This window comes from Spermophilus citellus (genome assembly GCF_964194105.1).
Source record: "Spermophilus citellus genome assembly, chromosome: 5".
Classification (NCBI taxonomy): domain Eukaryota; kingdom Metazoa; phylum Chordata; class Mammalia; order Rodentia; family Sciuridae; genus Spermophilus; species Spermophilus citellus.
Genome location: NC_138186.1, coordinates 40,348,235 through 40,372,005, shown reverse-complemented (window position 1 = coordinate 40,372,005; position 23,771 = coordinate 40,348,235). Strand labels below are relative to the sequence as shown.

At 35.1% G+C, this 23,771-nt stretch overlaps 1 pseudogene across 1 annotated transcript; it reads left to right on the top strand.

Moving 5' to 3' along the window:
• Window positions 1-10,862: 10,862 nt before the first annotated feature.
• Window positions 10,863-23,545, top strand: LOC308649338 (olfactory receptor 2B11-like; annotated as a pseudogene). The gene is made up of 2 exons: window positions 10,863-11,311; window positions 23,069-23,545. The product of its transcript is annotated as an olfactory receptor 2B11-like (transcript).
• Window positions 23,546-23,771: the final 226 nt, after the last annotated feature.

Genomic DNA, 23,771 nt, shown 5'->3' with positions numbered 1-23,771 from the left:
TTTCTAAGGTCTTCTTTGATTTCTTTCTTTAGGGTTCTGTAGTTTTAAATGTGTAGATCTTTCACCTATTTCATTAAGTTGATTCCCAAGTATTTTTTGAGGCTATTGTAAATGAGGTAGTTTTCCTCATTTCCCTCTCAGAGGATTTGTCATTGATGCACAAAATTAAATTTTATTTTTGAAATTTTACTTTTACTCTTATGCCAGTAGCTTTAATAAATAGTAGAGTTAATTGCCCCATGGGGAATTCCTATCCTTCTACTCTCAGTAGATTCATTTATTTTTCAAAATTTCAAATTCCTAGAAGAAATGATTTGAGCAATGTCTTTTGGATATGAAGCCAAAACCACACACAACAAGTACAAATAATTGATAAATGCAATTGCATTGAATGAAAAGATTTTTGCAAAGAAAATGAATCAAACAAAATGGGAAAAAAAACATTTGCAACTATCCATCTGATAAAGAGTTAATATCCAGAAATGTAAGAAAATCAGACAACCTAATAAAAAAAGGTAATACCTCTATTAAAATTAGCAAAGAATCCTAAGAGACATTTCTCAAGGCAACACTTACAAAGGCCAAGAGACATGAAAAAATTGCATGAATCACTAACAATCAAGGAAATGGAAATTAAAACTTACATCATATATCCCCTCACACTTGTTATAATGGCTATTATCAAAAAGACAAAATATAAGAAATGTTGGTGAAGATTTGAGAAAAGGAATCTTGCAAATTTTCTTATTTTATTTTTCTTTCTCCCTCCAAATTTTACTATTTTAACATCCTGTATTTTTCTAAATATATAATTGTGTTTTTAATGTACTCTACTGTCTCCCCACATACTTGTCTACCCTAAATTACTTTCTGTCTCTGATTTCAAAACTAAGCAAAAACACATCAAAGAAAGAAACCTTCAGACCAATATCTCTAATGAATATAGATGCAAAAATTCTCAATAAAATTCTGGCAAATTGAATATGAAAACATATCAAAAAGATCATGCAAGTGGAATTCATACCAGGGATGCAAGTTTGGTTCATCATACAGAAGTCAATAAATTTAATTCATCACATCAATAGACTCAAAGATAAGAAGCATATGATCATCTCAATAGGTGCAGAAAAAGCATTTGACAAAATAAAGCACTGCTTCATGTTCAAAACACTAGAAAAACTAGGGATAACAGGAATATATCTCAACATTGTGAAGGCTAGATATACTCCAAGCCTCAGGCCAACATCATTCTAAACAGAGAATACTACAGAGCAATAGTAACAAAAACAGCATGGTATTGGCACCAAAACAGACTGGCAGACCAATGGTACAGAATAGAGGACATAGAGACTAATCCACAAAATTACAATTATATTAGACAAAGGCGCCCAAAACTTGCATTGGAGAAAAGATAGCCTCTTCAAAAAATGGTTCTGGGAAAACTGAAAATCCATACGCGACAAAATGAAATTAATTCAGGCAGTAGCTAAACAGATGACAGGCAGCCACCAATGCAATTTCTGCTAACTTTCCTTGCAGTGACCAGTCACGGAGGCAGCTATGGAGCAAGCACAAGACTGCAACACGCAGCCTCACACCCAGGGCGAGGGTTGTGCCTTTGGCTTAAGTGGTTTACCACTCACATGCCTAGCACAGGGGAGTGGTTTGCCATTCAGACACACTTAACATATGCTATGTATGCAGTACTCCATGCACTTGTCCCCACATCTCCCCCCTCTGACTGTGATGCAAGGACTTCAGCCAGCATTGCTGTTTTCTGTTTGGTGGTCTTCACATGGCTACACAAGCATTTCACAATGCAAGAAAATATTATCACTATTATAAACAGTAGGGCCAGGGTATAGCATTATAAGGATTAGTTAATTTGGCTATCAGGTTTTTCCAATGTTCAGTCAATCGCTGGAAGAAGGATAGACACCTTAGTCTTATTGATTTTGACAATTGCCTTCATAAGGTTATGAATAGTCATAACATAGTTAGCATCCCAAATGCCCTTAATATACTGAGAAAAACTGGAGAAGAACAGCATATTGGGTAACACAAATAGTATGAAATCCAGGGTCACAAGTGAGCCCTGGTAACATAAACAGATTATCTAGTTGTTCCTGGTGGAGGCCTAGTTCTTGTTTAATGACTAAAATAGTGGCTTTGGACAGTTTATTTAAGTCATTTTGAACAGCAAAGGCTTCTGCCATGGCAGTAGAAAAATTGTTTACAGTCTGAGCAGTCTGGATACTCTGAGTGAGTGAAGCAGCCACAGTGACTGTGGCAGCAATGGTGGCTACCAGGGCAATAATTTCAGTGATGATGAGGCTAATTGCACGCCTTGTCCAGTGGAGGATCTCATTCAGAAGATTCTTCATTTCCACATCCCATGGACTCCTCCACTCTCTGGACAGGTTCACTGGAAGTCAGATTGCTGGGGGCACTCTGAGGATAACTATATATTTAGCTTTTATAGCAGGGGTTAGACAATTTGTGAGCCAGCAGGATGTATTGACTGTACAGGGGATATCTGTATGAGTGACACTTATACTATCAGTATCATTGATTATTACCATGCCAAAGGGTGGTGTAACACAAGCTTGTATATATTGGGTATGGGTATAATTTGGCACAAAGGTAAATCCATGGTCAAGATCTAGACTTAATGTTGACCCATTCATCTTGCCTGCTTCTGCCCATTTGATGGGTCTAACAGATAGCAATATCGGCATGATATCCATCATGCCATACTGATTTCTTGCATAAACGGCTTGTCCTGTGTAGCAGTTACTGCAGTAGCCCATGTGGTTTGGGGGCACATTATATTCCAGGGAATTGCACCCACCCAGGCCCATAGATGTTGTTCTTCCCCCGAGAAATTCCTCTTATCAAGAAGATAAGGTATGACAGTGACACATTGATTCCATGGGATGCTATCATTATCTGGGGGGCTTTCCAAAAAGCATTGTTGGGCATGTTGGCAGCAGGGTTTCTTGCATTTGCCATGTGGGACTCTATGGCTATAGGTAGCATTAACTATAACTCAGAATAGTGAGAGATAGCCCAACATATAACTTACTATAGTTATCTACAATAGTTTTATTGACAAGAGCAAAACAGAGAGGACTGTCCTGATTGTAGGTCTCATCATCAACTATGGCGAAACAAATGGGCGGAGTAGGTATGGAAATGCTGGTATTCCAGGGTACCATTGCCTCCTGGATAGATAACTCAGAATCAATAAGGTTGGAATTACTGGAAAAGAGCTTAGGTTAAAGCCTCTTCTCAACTAGCAATAGCCAGAAAGGATGGTCTAGTGACCAAAGCCCAATATACCTGAAGAGAGGCTTCACTGTTAGAAGTGAGCGCTGCACACACTAGGACCATCATCATAGGCCCAGGGATAGGGTTGCCACCAGGCAAAGGAGCCAATATGGTGGCTTGGTCAACAAGATTTTTAAGATGACCCCAGATTACTTTATGTGAGGTCAATTTGCACTGTTGAGTCCTTTGCTCATGAGGTTTCTCCTCCACAGTTAGTTCCTCCATCTTCTTGGTTGGTGGTCCTGGGTGTCCAGGACTTGACTTTCTGGCAGTAACCCTGATGGGGTGAGGCTCCTGTTAACATATGTAAACCCTCCTCCCAAGGTTAGGAGGGGCCCCTGACCATCTCATACATTTGTTTTTGGGATCCTTCCATGAGACCATAGGTTGGTGGGAGGGCTCTGTTGAGGGGCCCAATGCTTATGGACTGCTATTTTTATAGAAAATTTTTGAAATTGAAAGAAAATTTAAAGCAAATAAGGTTTTGTTCAAGGCATAGTTAGGGGACTTGGCATAGTTCCCCCCCTCTATTTTGTAGCATGGTCTTTAATTCCTTGTGTGTTCTTTCTATGATGCCTTGAGTCTAAGGGTTGTAGGGGATCCCAGTTAAGTGCTATATATCCCAATCATTGAAAACTGCTGAAATGTCTAGCTATTATAAGCTGGCCCATTGTCAGTTTTAACAGACATGGGAACATCCATATTTCCACAACATTTAAGTAGATGGAAGATGACCTTTTTTGTGGTTTCTCCTATGGAGGGTGTGGTCATTACATAGCCTGAACAAATATCAGTGACTACATGAATATATTTTAAATTTCCAAAAGTTGCCTAGTGAGTGACATCCATTTGACATACAGCATTAGATTTTAACTCTCGGGGACTCACTCCAACAGGTTGTAAAGGGCCAATGGGGAGAAAAGTTACACATTTTTTTTCAGTCCCTGACTATCTATCTGCAAGCCTCCTTAGTCTTGCTTTTGTGCAACTTCCATGCTTGAGGCCAGCAGAGAGGCTTGAGCTGCTTATGTCCCTATATCCTGGTTGGCCAAACTCCAGTCATCCTGTGTGCCATTGCATACTGGTGCCACTGCTGCTCTGTGTTCCATATTTAGTCTGCACCAGATCAATTCCTTGGCTAGGGCCATCCTGGTTCCTTCATGAGACACCTTCCCTTCTACCACCTTGTTTACTCTGTCAATAATCTATGGCAAGTCCTCAGTGGCTTTCTGCCTTAAGCTCTGTATAGAAACTATACCTCCCCCAGCTGGTAATTTCCTCCAGGCTCTCAGAGAACACAGCCACATCTGATCAAAATAATTTGGTGAGCCTGTATCCTGTACCACTGGGGAACTTCCTTCTCCCTGTAAGCATTCAGCTGGCAGGTTAACATTTGTGGTGTGGTTACATCCCCCTGCTATTCACATTCATTATAGAAAAATGCCTTTCACTTCGAAACTGTTGCGGGATAAAGAGCAACTTTGGCTAGGTCTTTCCAGTCTTGAGGGCAATTAAATTCAAGACTGAGTGCTCTGCAAATGGCCCCTGGGACCCATCCTCTTTTACTGCCTTCTTTAACCCCCTCAGGGTACCCAATGCATATATATACCAAGTGTCAGGGCACTGTGGTGTGGGGGCCATGTTGACTGGGAAAGCTTGTATTCCCTTACCCCAATTTTCACCTAATATCTTACATAGATCTTCAAAAGGATCTCTGGCCTTCTGGAATGGGTTTCTGGGAGACCATGGCTTGGGCCTTTCTGGTGGCCTGGTCATCTCTAAGCTGTCATAGTCCCTTGCTGGCTTTGGCATTGCCTCATAAGGAAGCAGTTGCCAATGACTGAGGGAAAGACATATCTTTGCCTGTCAGTAGAAGGCACACCTGCACTATTTGTGGTCACCTCTTCCTGCACCATGAAGATTAGCAGTATTATTTCCTGCTCTCTCCATCCTGCACCTGTTGTAGTTGCTTGCTTTGAAGTATATTCTCAAACCCTCTTTCCTGTGCCTGCTGCAGTTGCTTGATTTGGGGTAGATTGTCGCCCCTGCTTTTTTTCTTTGCCTGTCTTTCACAACCTCATCTTCCCTCAGGACCATCATTATATAACAATGGTCTGTTGCAGGGCCCCCTAAACTTTGCTGAATGGCAATCACAATAGGAAAAAAAAGTAGTGGTAAAGTATACCCCTGTCTCACTTCAGCTTGCTGTGCATTTGTCGTTATCTTGTCCCATATCCTGGGATCAAAAACATCAGCAGCACTTATCCATGGACTGGTATCAATCACAACATCTCAGAACTTCTGGGTTTCTCTCTTATTCAGTATTAAACCTCTAGTATCTAAGAGAGTATACAGCACTTGCAATTGTGAGTCTTTGGTGGAACTCAGTAGGTTCCCCATCCCCATTTCCCCTTCCTCACTGCTCTGTGAGGTGCCATACACTGTCTTATAGGCTTAGCTCAGGTCCCTGCTCAGGTGCCAGCTGCATGAACTTTCTCTCATCCAGTGAGGAGGTCCACAGAACAGGGTAGAGGAGAGTGTGGCAGTGGAGTTGCTAATCAAGACCTCCAGAGACCAAGCAGAAAGCAGGTCTGATTTTATTGTGCAATTACCATGGATATATACTTGGGCAGTAGCTAAGCAGATTACAGGCAGCCACCAATGCAATGTATGCTAACTGTCTTTGCAGTGACCAATTGAAGAGTGGGCCATGGAGCAAGCATAGGGACTGCAACATATGGCCTCATGCCCAGGGCTGTGCCTACAGGGTAAGCAGCCTGCTGCTCATGCTCCTAGCACAAGGGGAATGGCCTGCCACTCAGACATTCTTAACATATGTCATGTATGCGGTACTCGATGCACTTGTCCCCACATCCTTTGACCAACATGCCCACAACCCTGTCAAACCACCACACTGCAATTTTACCATCTATTTTACCATTTTCCTAGTAGATGGTAACTGCAATTTTACCATCTACTTTTATGAGATCAACCTTTTTAGGCTTCACACATTTCAGAGATCTCCTGCAGTATTTGTCTTTCTATGGATGGCTTATTTTACCTAAAATGATGTCTCACTGTTTATGGGAACCAACCATACTGCAAAACCAGTGCAGGCATACTGATACATGGCACAGACCACAGTAACTATACCAAATACTTTAAGTATTGGGCTTGAGGACAGAGGTAGGCAGACCAAATATAAACCTATAACATTGAAAACCCAAAGCCATGTTCTCTCTGGGAGGTGGTTCACTCCATGTGGATCATACTTCCATTTTAATTTAAAAACTCTTTTTGCTTATTTGATTGGATCTCTAGATCAAAATCTTTCTCATGAAAATGAGAACTGAGGGGTGATATGACTTGGTAACAATTGGAATATTTGCTTTTTATTTACCCAAAGTTTTATTTTGAGCCACTTTTCTGTTTAAACTAAAAAAAATAATTAAAGAATGTGTGACATATCTGAGAATTAATGAAGTAGAATATTCAATAGTTTCTTGTTAAATTTCCCAGAAGATTTTTTAAAAATGTTGTACTCTAACAATATACTGTTATATCATTTATTTATTCATTTGTTATTAATTGCATCTTATTCAAAATTTATATTTCATATATTGGGAAAACATATGTTTTTATTTCAGAGCACATATTACAAAGTCATTTTGGCTCTGACTTCAGTTCAATAGTAACTAATTGTATTTAATAAGCATTTTCATAGAGAGCTCTGTCCCCAGAAATTTGCTCTGCTAATTCCTCTGGGATAAACCTAAAATGAATGACTTCTTTGCAAACTGTCCAAGGGTCTCAAGGAAAGCATAGAAATAGCATGTACAAAGCATTACATGAATTAACTTTCTAATCTAGTTGTTTTTCTCTCTTGTACCCTATATCAACCGAAACAGTAACAGTTTTGAAGCTAGCTTTAAATGTACATGTGAGGGCTATAGTTTTTTGGTCTGTATCTGAAAGTTGGAAAACTTAAAATGCTTCACTATTTTTTTTATGGAAGGATATCTATAAAACAAAGTGAGTAAAAACACTTGTTTTATTGGCCATGTATTTTCAAGGGAAGGTTGGAATGTGTGTAGATCTTAGTGCTAATATGCATATGAAAGACAGTGCATTTCATATCTGGTAGCCTTTTCTAAACTTTGGAAATACCTAGGTCAGTGGCCCTAGGAACACCTAGATTTCACTTTATAATTAATCTTTCTCAGTCTCACTTTAAACAACATTAAAATAGCATTTATGTTTCATAATGAGTATTCTTGATAGATATTCTCAAACAAAGTATAAAGCTTTTATTAAATCATGTGCGCATAAAACATGAAACATATTTTCCTATTATGTGATCAAAATTTCATGAATTCACTTCACACTTTTCAATGAGATATTTTGGCATCAGATGAAAGTGACTAATTTCTGCTTGTATTCTTTTCTTCCTTGTAAAACTAAAAAGTGGTGTTAAGTGTAGATAAGATAACATATGTGATAAAAATAAATTATAAATAAGATGCAGTAGCCTGAAAATGTAAGGGAAATGAAAAGAAAATTTTAACACACATAGAGTCTGGCAGTTTACCAACCTGACTTCCAACATTTATGAGTAAATAGATTACCATGTAATGAAATAGGAGAGGAAAATCACTTGAAGTAAAAGATCCAAATGGCAGATGGAATCCAAAAGATAATGGAATAAGAGCAGAACATGCACAGCATGATATCTAAGGATAAATTTTAAAAGCTTAAATATATTTCTGAGTAAATAAAATTGACTAGTCACAATTTTTCTGGTACCTTTAGGGAAATATCCAGAGAAATTCAGGAACTATGGGTAATCACCATTTACCTTGAAGGTGATTTAATAAATTTCCTCAAAGCATACTAGAGGTATTACTTCACTTAAAGTTAGATTAATTAATTATAAAAGAAATTCTTGAAGATAAAATCTAGAATTATTGTTTATAAAATACAAGTATAATTCAGGGCAGAAAAATATAAAATTGCAATCTTTCCTGAGGTGAACGATATGCCAATTACTCCAATGTGATCACAACACACTGTATGCAGGTATTGAAATGTCACACTGTATACTACATATATGTACAATAACTATGCCTATTAACAATAAAAATGTCAATTCTTTTCATTTATGAAAAATATGAATGTACATATATTCACTATATAAGTAAAAAGAGTCTTATAGTACAATTATTTAATAATACAGTTAGTTTAGAATTTTTTAACAGTCTAAGTAATTCTGACCATGCTCATATATGACATAGAGTTTTATCTGACTAACAATTTGGGCCAAGATAATTTCTAAATTCTCCAGCATATATAACACTTGCATAATATCAAACTCAAAAGTGTAGGGGAAACATATTCTAAAATATACATGTTCTAAATGTAATCATGCTTTATTTGAAGTGTTGAAACTCTTGAGTTTATGGTCTCAGTATATCACTACCTCAATTAAGGCATTCAATTCCCTTTAGTATTCAGAACTCCCAGTTATTGTGTACTTTAAGAATGACTAGCAGGCCCAGCAAGGTGGCCCACACCTGTAATCCCATCAGACCTGGAGGCTGAGACAGGAGGGTTCAAAAGCTAGCCTCAGCAATGGCAAGACACTAAGCAACTCAGTGAGACTTTGTCTCTAAATAAAATACAAAATAAAGCTGAGGATGTGGCTGAGTGGTCAAGTGCCCCCGAGTTCAATTTCTGATACCAAAAAAAAAAAAAAAAAAAGAATGAATACAGTATAACAGTGTCCTGAAATGAGGATGCTAACATTTCCTTTGTTATAAAGCCTAAAGTGGATACTAAATGATTTAATGTGTGTAATAAGAACATTGAAATTTTGAGCATAGAGACAATGTTTAGGATTAGATGGAATTATTATGGTTTTATTATTGCTAGAAATTCATCTAATCAAAGGGCAACATTCACATGTTGATTCCGAGTAGTTTTGTATACTAGTACAAAGGGTGGCATTGAGGACTTAATGAAACTGAGAAGGAAAAATTGTGACTTATAACCCTCAGAATTTAAACTGACACCCTTACAACAAAGGGATGGAAAGAGTACCTGACAACTTTATTACAGAGATGCTGCCTTCCTTGCCCTTCTGAACATTTCTCATTTTAGAGAAGAGTGTGGATTTTATGAAATACATCCTCATGGCTAAAGAAAATAATAATATAAATTTAAAAATTCATTATCCCACTTACCTTACACAAAATACTGAATTACTCAGCAAAAGAACTTTGTTATTGTCCATGTGACTTTTAAACATGTATGTACTTAAAATGGAAAATAACTAGCAAGTTTGAATTAACTTCTTAGGCCAAAACAGAAATGTCAACATATTACCTTATAGAAGTTATGTGTAGATCATAAATGTATTTGTAGTTGTACACAATCAATTTCTAATAATTTTTCAAACTCGTACTGAATTTATAATGGGAATCCCTACATATGGATATACTAACTGACCTTTAAATTAAAAGACCAAATGCCCCAAATTTGAACAAAGTAGCTATGAAGAAAAAAGTACAAATGAATAAAGATTCTTAAACTTTGTAAATCTGAAATAGCTTTCAATTTGTAGTTAAAAAAAGGAATAGTGTCATTTTAGATGAGGTAGAGAGAAGTGATGGGAGGGGAGGGAAGAGGATGGGGGGATAGAAAAGATAGTAGAATGAAACAGACATTATTATTACTGTGTGTATATATGTGACTGCATGATCAATGTAATTCTGCAACCTGTACACTCAATAAAAAGAGAAACTATATTCTGATTCAAATGTAAAAAAAAAAAACAAAAAAAACTAATGCTAAAGTGTTTGAACTTCTTTCTCAATTCTAAAGAGTAAAGAGACCATTGTTTCAATCCAAATTGTACTTAATATCTAAAAAAGTAATATGATTTTTGGACCAACTACTCACAATGGACAAGAATATATTAATTTCCATGGCTCTAGATCTCCTTCTTCCCCAACAACTATAACCTAATTACATGATTCTTTTTTGACATTCCTGTAATGTCTTACAACAGTGTGTCTGACAATAAACCATCTAATTTCATTACCTGATGCCATATCAACTCTATCAGACACCTGGAGAGAGAAACCTATAATCCTCAAATAAACAAACTACCTGGTTTACCAGTACAAGTCTGAAAACTATTGTCTTGGATTTTATAAAACACAGTCACTCCTATTTTTTATTTATTCCTTATCAGAATTCAAGTAAATAGTTATTGTCTGGCCTATTAAGAAGAAGATACTCATTTCCAGAATAATTATCATACATGTTGAAAGTAAATACTTTTACTTTGTACTGTTATAAAATAAAATTTGGTCACCTGCTGCCAGAGTATTTATATCATTTGCCACATAGCTTTTGCTTCCAATCTACAATTTGTAGAGGTCAATGCACAAGTTTTTTTTTTTTCATTTTTTTTATAACTCTATACTTTTTTTTAGCCACTTACTTACTATAGGGGAAACACATTGAAGATAATGGCACTAATTAATGAAAGCTACCCTGAAGTTTTCATCCTACTAGGCTTTGCTGACCATCCTTGGCTAGATCTTCCACTATTTGTTATTCTTCTCTTATCATACCCCATGGCCTTGGTGGGAAACTGCCATAATTCTGGTGTCCAAGTTAGACTCTCATCTTCAGAGCCCCATGTATTTCTTCCTCACCAACCTCTCCTTTCTGAAAATCTGTTTAACCACAAGCATTGTGCCTCAGTTGCTGTTTAACCTGGGAAGTTCTAAGAAGACCATTAGCTATGTGGAGTGTGCAATTCAGGTTCAATTTTTTTAGCACAGTGGGAGCCACAGAATGTCTTCTTGGGACTCTTATGTCTTTTGACTGCTATATGGCCATCTGTAGGCCTCTGCACTACATTATATCATTAATCAATATATTCATATCCTATCCATGTCCATTGTATGGCTGAGTGAAATTACATATTCTGTTGTAGAGGTCACTCTCACATCGCAGTTGCCACTGTGTGGCATCAATAAACTGGATCACTTGTTTTGAGAGATGCCAGTTCTGATGAAGACTGCCTGTGGTAAAAATGAGGCTATTGAACTCTCACTATCTTTATTTTGCATATTTTTAGTAACTGTTCCTCTGTGTTTAATTCTTTCTTTCTATGCTAGTATTGAATATGCCATACTTAAGGTTAAATCTTCTGAAGGAAAAAGGCCTTGGGGACATATTCCTAAGCAAGAATGATATTCATCTAATAGACACCATAGTGTCTCTCTACCTGTAGTACATTTTAAAATGGTTCTATTCTAGTCATACAAGGTGAAATAAGAACATTGTTTAGTAGTTTTAAATTAACAAGATAAACTGTAGTATAAACAGATTAGACTTGATAACAACATTATGCCAACCATTCATTAATGGACTTCCTATCAGTTCACCTGATAAATATTTTGTCATTCTCTGTATGATTCAGCCATGTCTGTGTGCACACTGTGAGTTCTCTGTGAAAGACTATTTCTTCAAACAATCATGAGTCTCATTAATTTATCAAGCTTAAATTATGTTGATGCTATTATTTTTGTGAAACTGAAATTCTCTGAAGAAGACTCATCTAATAAAGATTCTGGACACTGATTAGGGCTGAGTGAAATGTTGTGCAGCAGGAGAATATTGTAGGACAAGAATGAACATTTTTAGGAAGTGTCTTAGTACTTTATCAGCAAATTTCTTTCAAATCTGTATCTGATTTAATATATATATGACTACTAGATAAATCTTTTGGAATGTATTGCTAAAATTAGCAGAGGTCTGACCTTCACTAGCCCTAAAACTAAGATTGCTATAACATCTGGAACCTAATGAAAAGATTTCCCTAGTTTGTTATAACCGCTTATCTAGTGCCTCCAACAATATATTTTGTAAATAATTTTTATATATATTTTTTGTTCTATGGCCAAAAAAGTTTCTTTTTCTTTTTATTAGTTATACATGACAGTGGAAACCATTGTGGTATATTTATAAAGTTTGGTTTAGCCTGCGGCCAGCACAGGCTTCATAGGTGAAGGTTCGTCTATGTGAAAAATCCAAAGGAAGTTTGAATTAAAGAGATGGACTCTAATTACCTTTAAACCAGCTCCAGGACAGCTTCTTGTATTCCCAGCCTCAAGCTACATATTAGAGTAGTGAGGTTTACTGAAGAGGCTAGCGAGAGAGAGAACACACCAGGGAGTGGACTTTTATTAGGGAACAAAAAATTCTGGGGAAAATCCTATCCAATGAAGATTAAGGGGGGCTGTGTCCCAAGGTCAGGTGAGACAATTGGGTCTTCAGGGATTGTGGCCAGGCACACCTCCACATGGACAAGCCCTCATACCTGAGAAGGGTGGGGAAAGCTCTGGACACAAAGTTGTGTCTAAGCGCCTCTCGCCCAGCCAGGGAGGTAACTCGAATCAAGTGTGAGGATGGCCTCCCACAGTATGGAATATATTTTATTCTAATTATATTCCCAGTCTTGTGGATGTACACTATGGGTAGATTCATTGTGGTGTATTTATATATGTACATAAGAAAGTTATGTCAGATTCATTCCACTGTCTTTCCCATTCCCATCCCACCTCCCTTTCTTTCATTCTCCTTTCTCTAATCCAATGAAATTCTATTTTCCACTCTTCCTTCTTGTGAGTTAGCATTCACATATCAGAGAGAACATTCAAGTTCTGGATTTTAGGAACTGGCTTATTTCATGGTCTCCAGCTCTCTCACAATTTATCAGCAAATGTCAGAAAGGCATTATTCTTTATGGTTGAGGAATATTCCATTGTGTATATATACCACAATTTCTTTATCCCTTTATCTCTTGGTGTGCATCTAAGTTGGCTCCATAGCTTATCTATTGTGAATTATGCTGCTATATAAACATTGATTTGTCTGTTTTACTGTACTATGCTGATTTTGACTCCTTTGGGAATATACCAAGGCATGGAATAACTGGATCAAAGGATGGTTCCATTTCTAGGTTTCTGAGGAATCTCTGTACGGATTTCCAGAATGATTGCACCAATTTTCGGTCCCACCAATAATATATGAGTATACCCTTTTCCCCACATCCTTGACAACATTTATCTTAAATTCTATTCTTGATCATTGTCACTCTGGTTGGAATGAGGTAGAGTCTCAGTGTAGTTTTACTTTGCACTTCTTTAATTGCTACAGATATTAAAAATTTTTCATATATTTGTTGACTGTTCATATTTCTTCTTTTGCAAAGTGTCTGTTTATTTCCTTTGCTTGCTTATTTGTTTTTTTTTTTGTTTTGGTATTAATTTTTTTTGTGTTCTTTATATATCCTGGAGATTGATGCTATATCTGAGGTGCCAATGACAAAGATTTTTCCCCATTATGTAGGTTCTCTCTTCATGCTATTGATTGTCTCCTTTGCTGTGAAAAAGGCTTTTAGTTTGATACCATCCCATTTATTCTTTTTTGGTGTGCATGGGGAGGCATAACAGGGATTGAACTCAGGGACACTCAACCACTGAGCCACATTCCCAGCCCTTTTTTATATTTTATCTTTTAGAGAAAGGGTCTCACTGACTTGCTTAGCACCACACTGTTGCTGAGACTGGCTTTGAACTCACTATCCTCCTGCTGTAACCTCTGAAGCAACTGGGATTACAGGTGTATATCACCACACTCAACCCATTTATTAATTCTAGATTTTATTCCTTGCACTGGAGGAGTCATGTTGAGGAAGTCATTTCCTAAGCTGACATGTTGGAGAGTTAGGACTACTTTTCCTTCTAGTAGATGCAAAGTTTCTGATCAAATACCTAGGTCTTTGATCCAATTTGAGTTGAAGTTTGTGCAAGGCGAGAGATAGGGGTTAAATTTTATTTTACTGCATATGGATTTTCAGCTTTCCCAGCACCATTTGCTGAAGAGGCTATATTTTCTCCAATGTATGTTTTGGTGCTTTTCGGCATTTGTGGGGGCTAGCTTTGTGTTTTCTATTATATTCCACTGGTATGGCTATAAGTTTATGCAAACTCTTTCTCACCAGAATTTGTCATTTAGGGTAATTTGACCATTATTAGACTAGCATTCACATATTCAAATTAGAATAAACAAGCTTTTTATTTCCTTTAAATCAAAGTCATTATTTTACATAAGGCTTTTCAAATGCATTATGGTTCTTCCTTAATGAATAAGTACACTGTATTTTCTATGTGGAAATTAAGAATTCATATTTTAATATTAAAATGAATAGAATAAAGAGATAAATTTCTTAAAATTATTTTAAAATATTGTAAGCATGAGTCTTCTTAGTGAATGAGAGATAATGTTAATAATGAACTACAACTTGACAATATTTCTATATAGCAATTGCAAAAGGAATTTATGGAGGTAAGAATGTGGAATGAATTAGACTAAACTCTCTTTTTTATATTGTGTGCACTGCAGGGAAATTAAGGGATCATTTGGAATTTTCTGGCATGTCTTCTGGTCTGATCAAAATGAAACAAATCACTAGAGAAAAGTCACATATTATCATGAGCAAGAATCAATTGTAACTCAAGCATAGTCTTTAAAAATAACAGAACAACCACTGCTGGTTCAATGTTGAACATTGATAGATTAAATAGGGGAAAATGTAATAATTTTAAATATTTCCCCATTTCTAGCTAGGGGCTGAATCATTGTCAGAAAAAGGTTTTCAATTTTGTGCATGCACACAAAGCACTCAGAGAAATAAGTATCCTTTGATGTTAAATAATATTTTTAACAATTTTATTAGTTAAGGTATCATTTGTCTGACTTAGTCATACATACAGTAAAATACAATAACTTCACTTTAAGGAAAATAATACAGAAAGATTTTTGTCAAAAGCACAGCTAGAAAGACTGGTAACAGGGGCTAGGATTGTGGCTTAGCAGTAGAGCACTCGATTAGCAAGGGCGTGACCCAGGTTCGATTCTCAGTACCACATTAAAAAAAATAAATGCATTGTGTTGTGTCCATCTACAAAAAAAAAGATATTCTCTCTCTCTCTCTCTTAAAAAAAAAATAAAAGACTGGTAACGGTTGTTCTGTCTAGTTTCTTGAGTTATCCTCTGTTCTGAGTGAATGCAATTTAGCAATCATGGCCTGTGAAGATTACTCATGACAAAAGTGTGAATATTATTTCTACTCTGAGAAATCAGGACCTCTTAAAAGAAATAACCATCTGAGAATGAATAATACCTAGAGAAGTGGTGACAACAACACACAGAAATACTTTATTTGGTCTTCATGTCTTCACATCTCCAGAGTTAATTACATTCAGTTTATTCCAGAATGAAGGATACCTTAATTAACTTCATTTCTTTCAACAGAAATGCATATATGTTATCTGAAGTTGAAACTGTGCTCCACCCTTGGTATAAAGCATGAGCACTCTTGAGATTGCTTTTGCAAGGAGGATCATCCAATATTTTTCTCATTGTCCCAAGCAATCATGACTTTCCTAAAGAACAGGAAATAATGTTAACAAGTAAAAATGTGAACATTAAAAAATAAAATAAGAATTAATAAAAATTTTAAAATGCACACACCCATTTAGAGGCTTCATATAAGTAAAAGTCAAAGATGTTTTAGAAATACATTTTTCATCACTACAGATATCACAGCTGCATAGGATAAAACTGACAGTTGTTAGCAGTCCATCTTATTCTAAGAGGGATGATTAAAATAAATATGCACCAAGATTCTGATACAAAATGTGTCCTTGACTACTATAAATTCAAACTGTATCTTTCCAAACTGTTACATTCAGAATTCCAAGGCCTTAGAGGAGTGCCAGAGAAGACTCAATTGGGTTGGCAGGAGAATGTTAGAAATGGTAAGAAAATGTCAGATTTTGTTGGAAGAAAACACACTAGATAGAAACAGAGATAATTGTTGCCCTGATCTAATCTGAGAGGTAAATATATTTTTTTCCCTTGGGCATATAATACACATGAACGCAAAAACACACTTCATTGGGTAGAGGATGTTTAAATAGCCATTTAAGAATTCACTCCACAAACTAAAATCTAAACTTCTCTATTTTCATTTAGATCAACATCATAAATTTTTTTATAACTTTTTTCATTATATCAATATTTATCTATTGAACTTGAGGTCTCAATTTCTTGTATATACTGAGATTTATTTATTTTGCACAGACAGGGAACTCAAATAACTGCTGAGGTTTTGTTTGATTTCACATACTACTTGCCATAACACTTCCTTTTCAAACAACACACTATATACTTCCCTTAAAACCATCATCAAATCTCATACCAACCACAATATCCTATCACTTCCATTTTTCTTAACTTTTTGTGTATTTGTTTTTGTTGTCCATCATGCCTCTTCTAGGTTATTACCTTTCTGAATTTCTCCTGAAAGTGAGTTATATACAATATACAATGCAAAAAGCACTAAAATTCACCTTCAAGAATATGTTTCTGGAACAAAAACTATGTTGCCCTAAAGAAATAAAGTTATCTTCCAAGAGCATTTGTCAGAAACTATAGAATTATACTGAAATATATCACTTTCTGGGAGAATACAAAACTAAAGGAGATATACTGGAAAGACATTATAATATTTGAAAAAGTTGCCACAAATTTGTGAATATTTTACACACTTTATATTTGAAATATTATCTCATTTTTCAAAAACCCATCTAAGTAAGTATAAACCAACATTGGCAGTAATAAAATGTGGCACACTAATTCTTGAGTATGTATATTTTATGGTCAGAAGTGAAATTTGAGAGCCTTTCTCTTTAACATTCTTTTGTGGGATTTGTTGTTGTTGTTATTTCTTTAACTTTTTTGAATTTAAAATTATTTCATGTGTCAATTGTGGTAAAGTATACAAAACAAAACATTTAGTATTTTACATTTTGTAGGATGCACACCTCAGCAGCACTAAGTAGATTCTCATTATACAAGCATTACCACTATACTCTCCAGAAATCTTTTGATCTGTGCAAACTGAAACTTTGTACCATTAAAAAATAAATTCAGCTAGGCATGATGAGGATGGTTTGAGGAGCTATGGAAGAGGCTGGCAGCTTAATTCCCTGAGTATTGTCTTGGGGATCTTCATGATTAGTTGCTGCAATGATACAGAGATTTCGTGTGTTATTTCCCCCAGGGGTTTTTTATGAGGCAGATTTGGGGATGTTAATTAGCCAATGTGCTTCTAGAACTGTATCCCACTGCTCTCCACAGGGCACCTCCATGGGAAGAGGGAGTCCTTCTCAGGTTCTGTTTTTTAGGATGCTGATATGGGAGTGGTTGTTTTGTTTTGTGTTTTGTTTTGTTTTGTTTTGCTTCTCAAGGGGGATTTTGATGTCACTCTGCCACTTTCGGTTTCCCCTGCCACTGGTTCTATGCCACTGGTTGGCTACAGGTTCAATGAAGGAGGGGAAGGGGGTTCTGGCTTCCTCTGGCCTCTCTGATCTGTATTGCCCCCGGCCAAATGTTCTCTGTGCAGGAAATTCTCCATGCCACAGATTGTCCTGAATTGCTAGACTTACTTTAAATCTCACAGTTGGCATCTGCCAGATGCATATGTTGGTTTCAGCCTGGAATTCATAGATATAAGCTCCAAGTCTGAGTTTATGCCACTTTTTCATGGAGGTATTTAAGTCTATGCTCCCTGTGCACAGCTCAACTGTGACTTTTTTGTGTACCTGATTATTGGGCTGAATAGCTTCTGGGTCTGCCCATATTCCAGCATTTATAAACCAGACCAGATTTTCCTGAAAGAAGTGATTCCAGTCTACCTGTGTCAGTATAATAAATATGATTCCTCCTCTTTAACACTGAAAAGGCTACTTGAAGTGTTACGGTATACACAATCAACTTTTTCTATTGTCTATTTCCTTGTCTTCAATTTACAAAGTCCTGTATTCTGCCATTGCCCAGTAGGAGCTCCTTTTCTCTTATTTTTCCTTTAATTCTTTCTTTTTGTAATTAAAGTTGTAGTGATTAATGAATCAGGAAATAAAACAATTAGATGTACAACTAAACATGTTGTTATTTTCTTTTCTGATAAAAGATATATATATATTGGGATACATATTGGATTTAAAACAGAGGAGACAATCAAACAAATGCATAACATGGAAAAATACACATATAGTAGTAGTGGTTACCTGCAATTTTATATAGTTAAATTTTTCACAAAACAGTCTACTCATGCATTATGTATCTAATTTTTGCATCTTAATGTTACTTGCATATTTAACTAATAGTGTGTGTATGTTTTTGTGTTTGTGTATGCAGAGGCAAAGAAATGAAGAGACAAAAATAAAAAGACAGATTGTCATTTAATCTTTTCATTGTAAAAACATTTAAAGTTTTTAAGCATCACTTGACTTCTATTCCTGAAACTGTTCCTCTGTATTGACTAAACCCAATTTGGAGTGCCTTTATTGTTATGACTAGAAATAACATATTCTAATAATTAAGTAATATGTTCAAAGAACTCTTGTTTTAATTTCCCAGAATCCTTCTTTCAAACAAGCTCTGGTCTTATTATATACTACTTATTTATCAACTTATCTATTTATTGCATCTTATTTAAAATTAAAATTAAGTGTGTTGAGAAATTGAATGAGTTTATTGTAAAACACATCTGAAAAGAGACTTGTTCCCAATCCCAGTGCATTAGGTAGCTAATTTTACATAACAAGCTTTTCTATAGAGAATTCTATCCCCAGAAACTATCTCTTCAAATTCATCTGGGATAAGTGTACATGAATGGCTTATTTGAAAACAATGCCCAAGAGTCTCAAGAAAAGCATACAAATAACATGATTGCAACCATTCTATGAGTTTTACACTGTTACCTCCCTAAACTCTGCTTTTTGTATCAACTGAAACACTGATAGTTCTGAAGCTAATTCTAAATGAACATGTGTGGATATATTCCTTGATTTTTCTGAAAGAGCAAAAAACTCAAGTGCATTTTTCATTACTCTTTTACTGTGGGAAATTTATCAAAATAAGTTGAGTAAAAATACTTGTTCTTATGGACTACTCATTCTCAAAGAAGGTAGGAATGTGTGTAGACAATAAAGCCTACTATACATATGAAGGGCAGAGTATATTTCAGTTCAAGAGAGACTTTCCTAAATTAAAAAAAAAAAAAAAAAAAACCTAGGTCAGTGGCTGAGGAACAACTAGATATCACTTTGTAATGTATATCTTAGTCTCTCACTTTAAACAATAATGAAAGCATTTAAGTTTTATAAAGAGCTTTTCTGACAGAAATACTTGAATGAAATATGAAGTCTTCATTCAATCAAGTGAGTATAAAATGTGAATTCTTTTTTTTTTATTATATGATCAAATTTCATGGATTGACTTTTCCACACCTTTCAATAAGATGTTTTGGTATGAGATGAAGATGACTGATTCTTTCTTCTGATATTTTCCTCCCAATGATGCCAAAAAGTGCTAAAAGTATAGATAAGATACTGTGTGTTATGAAAATGAATTATGAATGATATACTAGGCTGAAAATGTGTGGGAAGTTGCGAAGAAGATATCAACATGAATAGTCTGGCAATTCGCCAACCTTACTTTAAGCATTCAAGTGTAATGAGATAGGAATGGAAAAATCATCTAATGTAGATAGAATCCAAATGATAATAAAATGTGAGCATAACATAGAAAAGATATGATCTAAGGTTAAATTTAAAAAGCTGAAATATACTTCATAGTAAATGAAATTGACTTACACTCTCTCTGCTATGTTCAAGGAAACAGATAAATGAAGGCACTATGGAGTAATGCTCATTCATTATGAACTACATTTAAGGTGAATAACAGGAACAAGTTTTTAAATAATAAAAATTTAATAAACTCACTCAAAGCATAATTAATGGATTGTTTTCTTTAGAAATAGATGTACTAAGTTATATAAAAATGTTGGAGCATAAAATCTAAAATTGTTTGTTAAAAGATTAAAGTGTGGTTCAGGGTAGAAAATTATGAAATTAAGCCCAATAAATAGACAAGAAGACTCTAACAGTATAATTACTTAATAATGTGGTTTAGATAGTAATTTTCATAAAAATATATTTCATAAAAATAAAATTTAACCAAGTTTACTTCATATTTAATATGACACACAATTTTAACTGAATAAAAATTTGGGATGGAGTATATTTCTAAATTCTCTGTAGACAATAACATCTTGAATGTCAATTCAAATAAAGTAAAAAGAAAGCTGGGTGTGGTGGCAGCAACGGCCATAATCCCAGCTACTCTGATGCCATGGCAGGAGAATTGCAAATTCAATGCCAGCCTGAGCAATCTAGTAACATCCTATTACATGTAAATAATAATAATAATAATAAACAGCTGAGAATAAAACACAGTGGTAGAGTGACCCAGGGTTCAAGCTCCAATTAAAAAAAAAAACCAAATGGGTATAAACAAAACACATTCAAGAAACATACTGTTTGGACATATGCTTTCTTTAAAATCTTTTAGTTATTAGTACACTGTAAGAATAAAGCTTTAACAATGCCCAGAAATATGGTTACTAAGATTTCCTTTAAAAAAGCTTATTGGAGTATTTGGTCCACCAGTCTCATTAAGGAGCACCTGGCATTATTATTATTTTATTATTTCTCCTGCACATTTCTGAACTATGATAGCATTTAATCCAAGGGTCATGTTGATGTCTTGGCTCTGAATAGTTTTGTGTCATACTACAAAGCATGGTAAAGGGAAAATACCTCAGATTTTTGTCACTAGGACAGTGTCTTAAATTCCCATCTGAAAGCTCTCCATCTTATAGAATAGAGTGGATTTAATGGTATACACTATATACATACACATAGATAAATGTATATGTATGTCTGTTTTTATACATAAATTTAAAGTATATACAAATTAAAATATATAAAAATTAATATACAAACAAAACCTTCATTACTTCATTTACATTTCTCAAAATATTGCTTTACTCATCTATCAATTCAATTATTTTCTATGTGCCATATAGCTGAGAAACAAATATATGTATATATGAAGATATGTATATATATATATATATATGCATATATATACATACATATACATATATGTATATCCTGAAAATGTAAAATAACTGAAGAATCTGAAAATGTATCTGAGCTTAAAGTGGGATATTGATTTTTCTCCTGACAGCAGTTGTGTTTAGTTCAAAAACATATTTTTAGCTGTATATACATTCAATATATCAATTGTATGCTGATATATTACAACAGGATGCTAAGCTCAGTTTATAATGAAAAACACACGAAGGATATATTAAATAGAATTTAATACAAGAGATCAAATGCCTATGTTTGACACAAAGAGTTATGGAAGAAAACTTTACAAATTAAATTTTTAAACAACAGGATGCTTATGTTGTAATTTTACTATCTCAATTTATAGGTGCAGAAACTACTGCCAAAAGTGTTTGAACTTCTTGCTCAATTCTGAAAAGCTAACAATTATGTTCAACAGAAGGTCTTCTAACTATTCCAAGGAAATTACACTACTTTGTATTATCCAATGTAGTCACGTTACTTTGTAGCAACTACTATACTACCTAGTTTGATTGGGAAAATACTATATTGACAATTTCCATTGCTCCAGATTTTTTCCCTGTTCTTCCTCAACTACTGAAACCTCAGTACCTTTCCTTTTCTTAACATTTCTGTAATGCTTTGCAGCAGTGTATCTGAAAAGAAACCATCTTATACAAGCATCCCATGACAGAGCTCTTTCATCAGTTTATAAGAACCTACAAACTTTTATACAACCAGAAATATGAAAAATATGCTCTATATGTGTAGTAAGAATTGTAATTCATTGAGCTGTCATATACAAGTAAACAATAAAAATAAAGTAAAGAAGAACCTACAAACTTAATGTGAACAAACTATTCTGATGATATTTATGCCAGTAGAAGGTTGAAAACTATTGCTTTGAACTTGCCATTGAATCCTCATCAGAATTAAAGGAAATAGCTATTGTTACCTTTATTAAATATGAGAAGAAATTCAGTTACAGAATGATAAGTATGTTTGCTAAATGTAGCTGCTTTTAATTTACACTTATACTTATTACACTTATACTATTTGCCTAACAAGATTTTGCATGCCATCTCAGATTTGTGTATAGTCAATGCCTAATTGTGCTTTATCATTCATTATAATTTTACACTTTTTAAAATAAATTCCTTACTATAGGTTAAACATTTTGAAGAGAATGGCACTAATTAATGAAAGCCACCCTAAAGGTTTTGCTGACCATCCATAGCTAGAGCTTCCATTATTTGTTATTCTTCTCTTAGCATACCCCATTGGTGAGAAACTGCCATCATTCTAGTGTCCAAGTTAGACTCTCATCTTCATAGCCCCATGTATTTCTTCCTCACCAACTTCTGCTTCCTGGACATCTGTTTAACCACAAGCATTGTGCCTCAGCTGCTGTTAACTGGGAAACTCTAAGAAGACGATCAGCTATGTGGAGTGTGCAGTTCAGGTTTATTTTTTCAGCACAGTGGGAGACACAGAATTTCTTCTTCTGGCTCTTATGTCTTTTGACCATGATGTGTCCTTCTGCAGACCTCTGCATTGCATCCTCATCATGAATTAGCACATCTGTGTCCTATTAGGTTTAATTTTGTGAATGAGTGGAATTACTTATGGAGTTTTTGAGGTCACTCTTATATTACAGTTGCCACTGTGTGGCATCAATAAACTGGATCACTTGTTTTGTGAGATTCCAGTTCTGATAAAGACTGCCTCTGGGGAAAAGGAAAATAATGAGCTTGCACTCTCTGTGGCAGGCATTTTTGTAATAACTGTTCCTCAGTGCCTAATTCTTGCCTCCTATGCTAATATTGGGCATACTATATTTAAGATCAAATCTTCTGAAGGAAGTAAAAAGGCATTTGGGACATCTTATTGTAGTTCTTTTATATTATGATCCAGCCATTATCATGTACCTTCAGCCCGCTTCTTCCATCTCAAGGGAACAACCCAAGTTCATGGCTCTGTTCTATGGATTGTTGACTCCTACACTCAACTCCTTCATCTGTACCCTGAGAAATAAGGATGTGAAGCTGGCATTAGGCAAGCTGTTGAGAAGCATTTTTAGTTCCAGGTAATACTTGGTAAATCAAATTAAACATTTTCAAAATTAGAGTTGATTTACTTGGTTCTCTTTAATAGCTCATTTTATCTTATAATTCCAGCTCATGTTACATATTCTTCTTCCAAAGAATATTTGTCACATTCTTCACAATCATGTCCAAAATAAATAAAGTTAGCTAATATGCATCTGTGTAATATGCATCTGTGGCACTCTGTGGAAACATATTATAATGGTTCTAT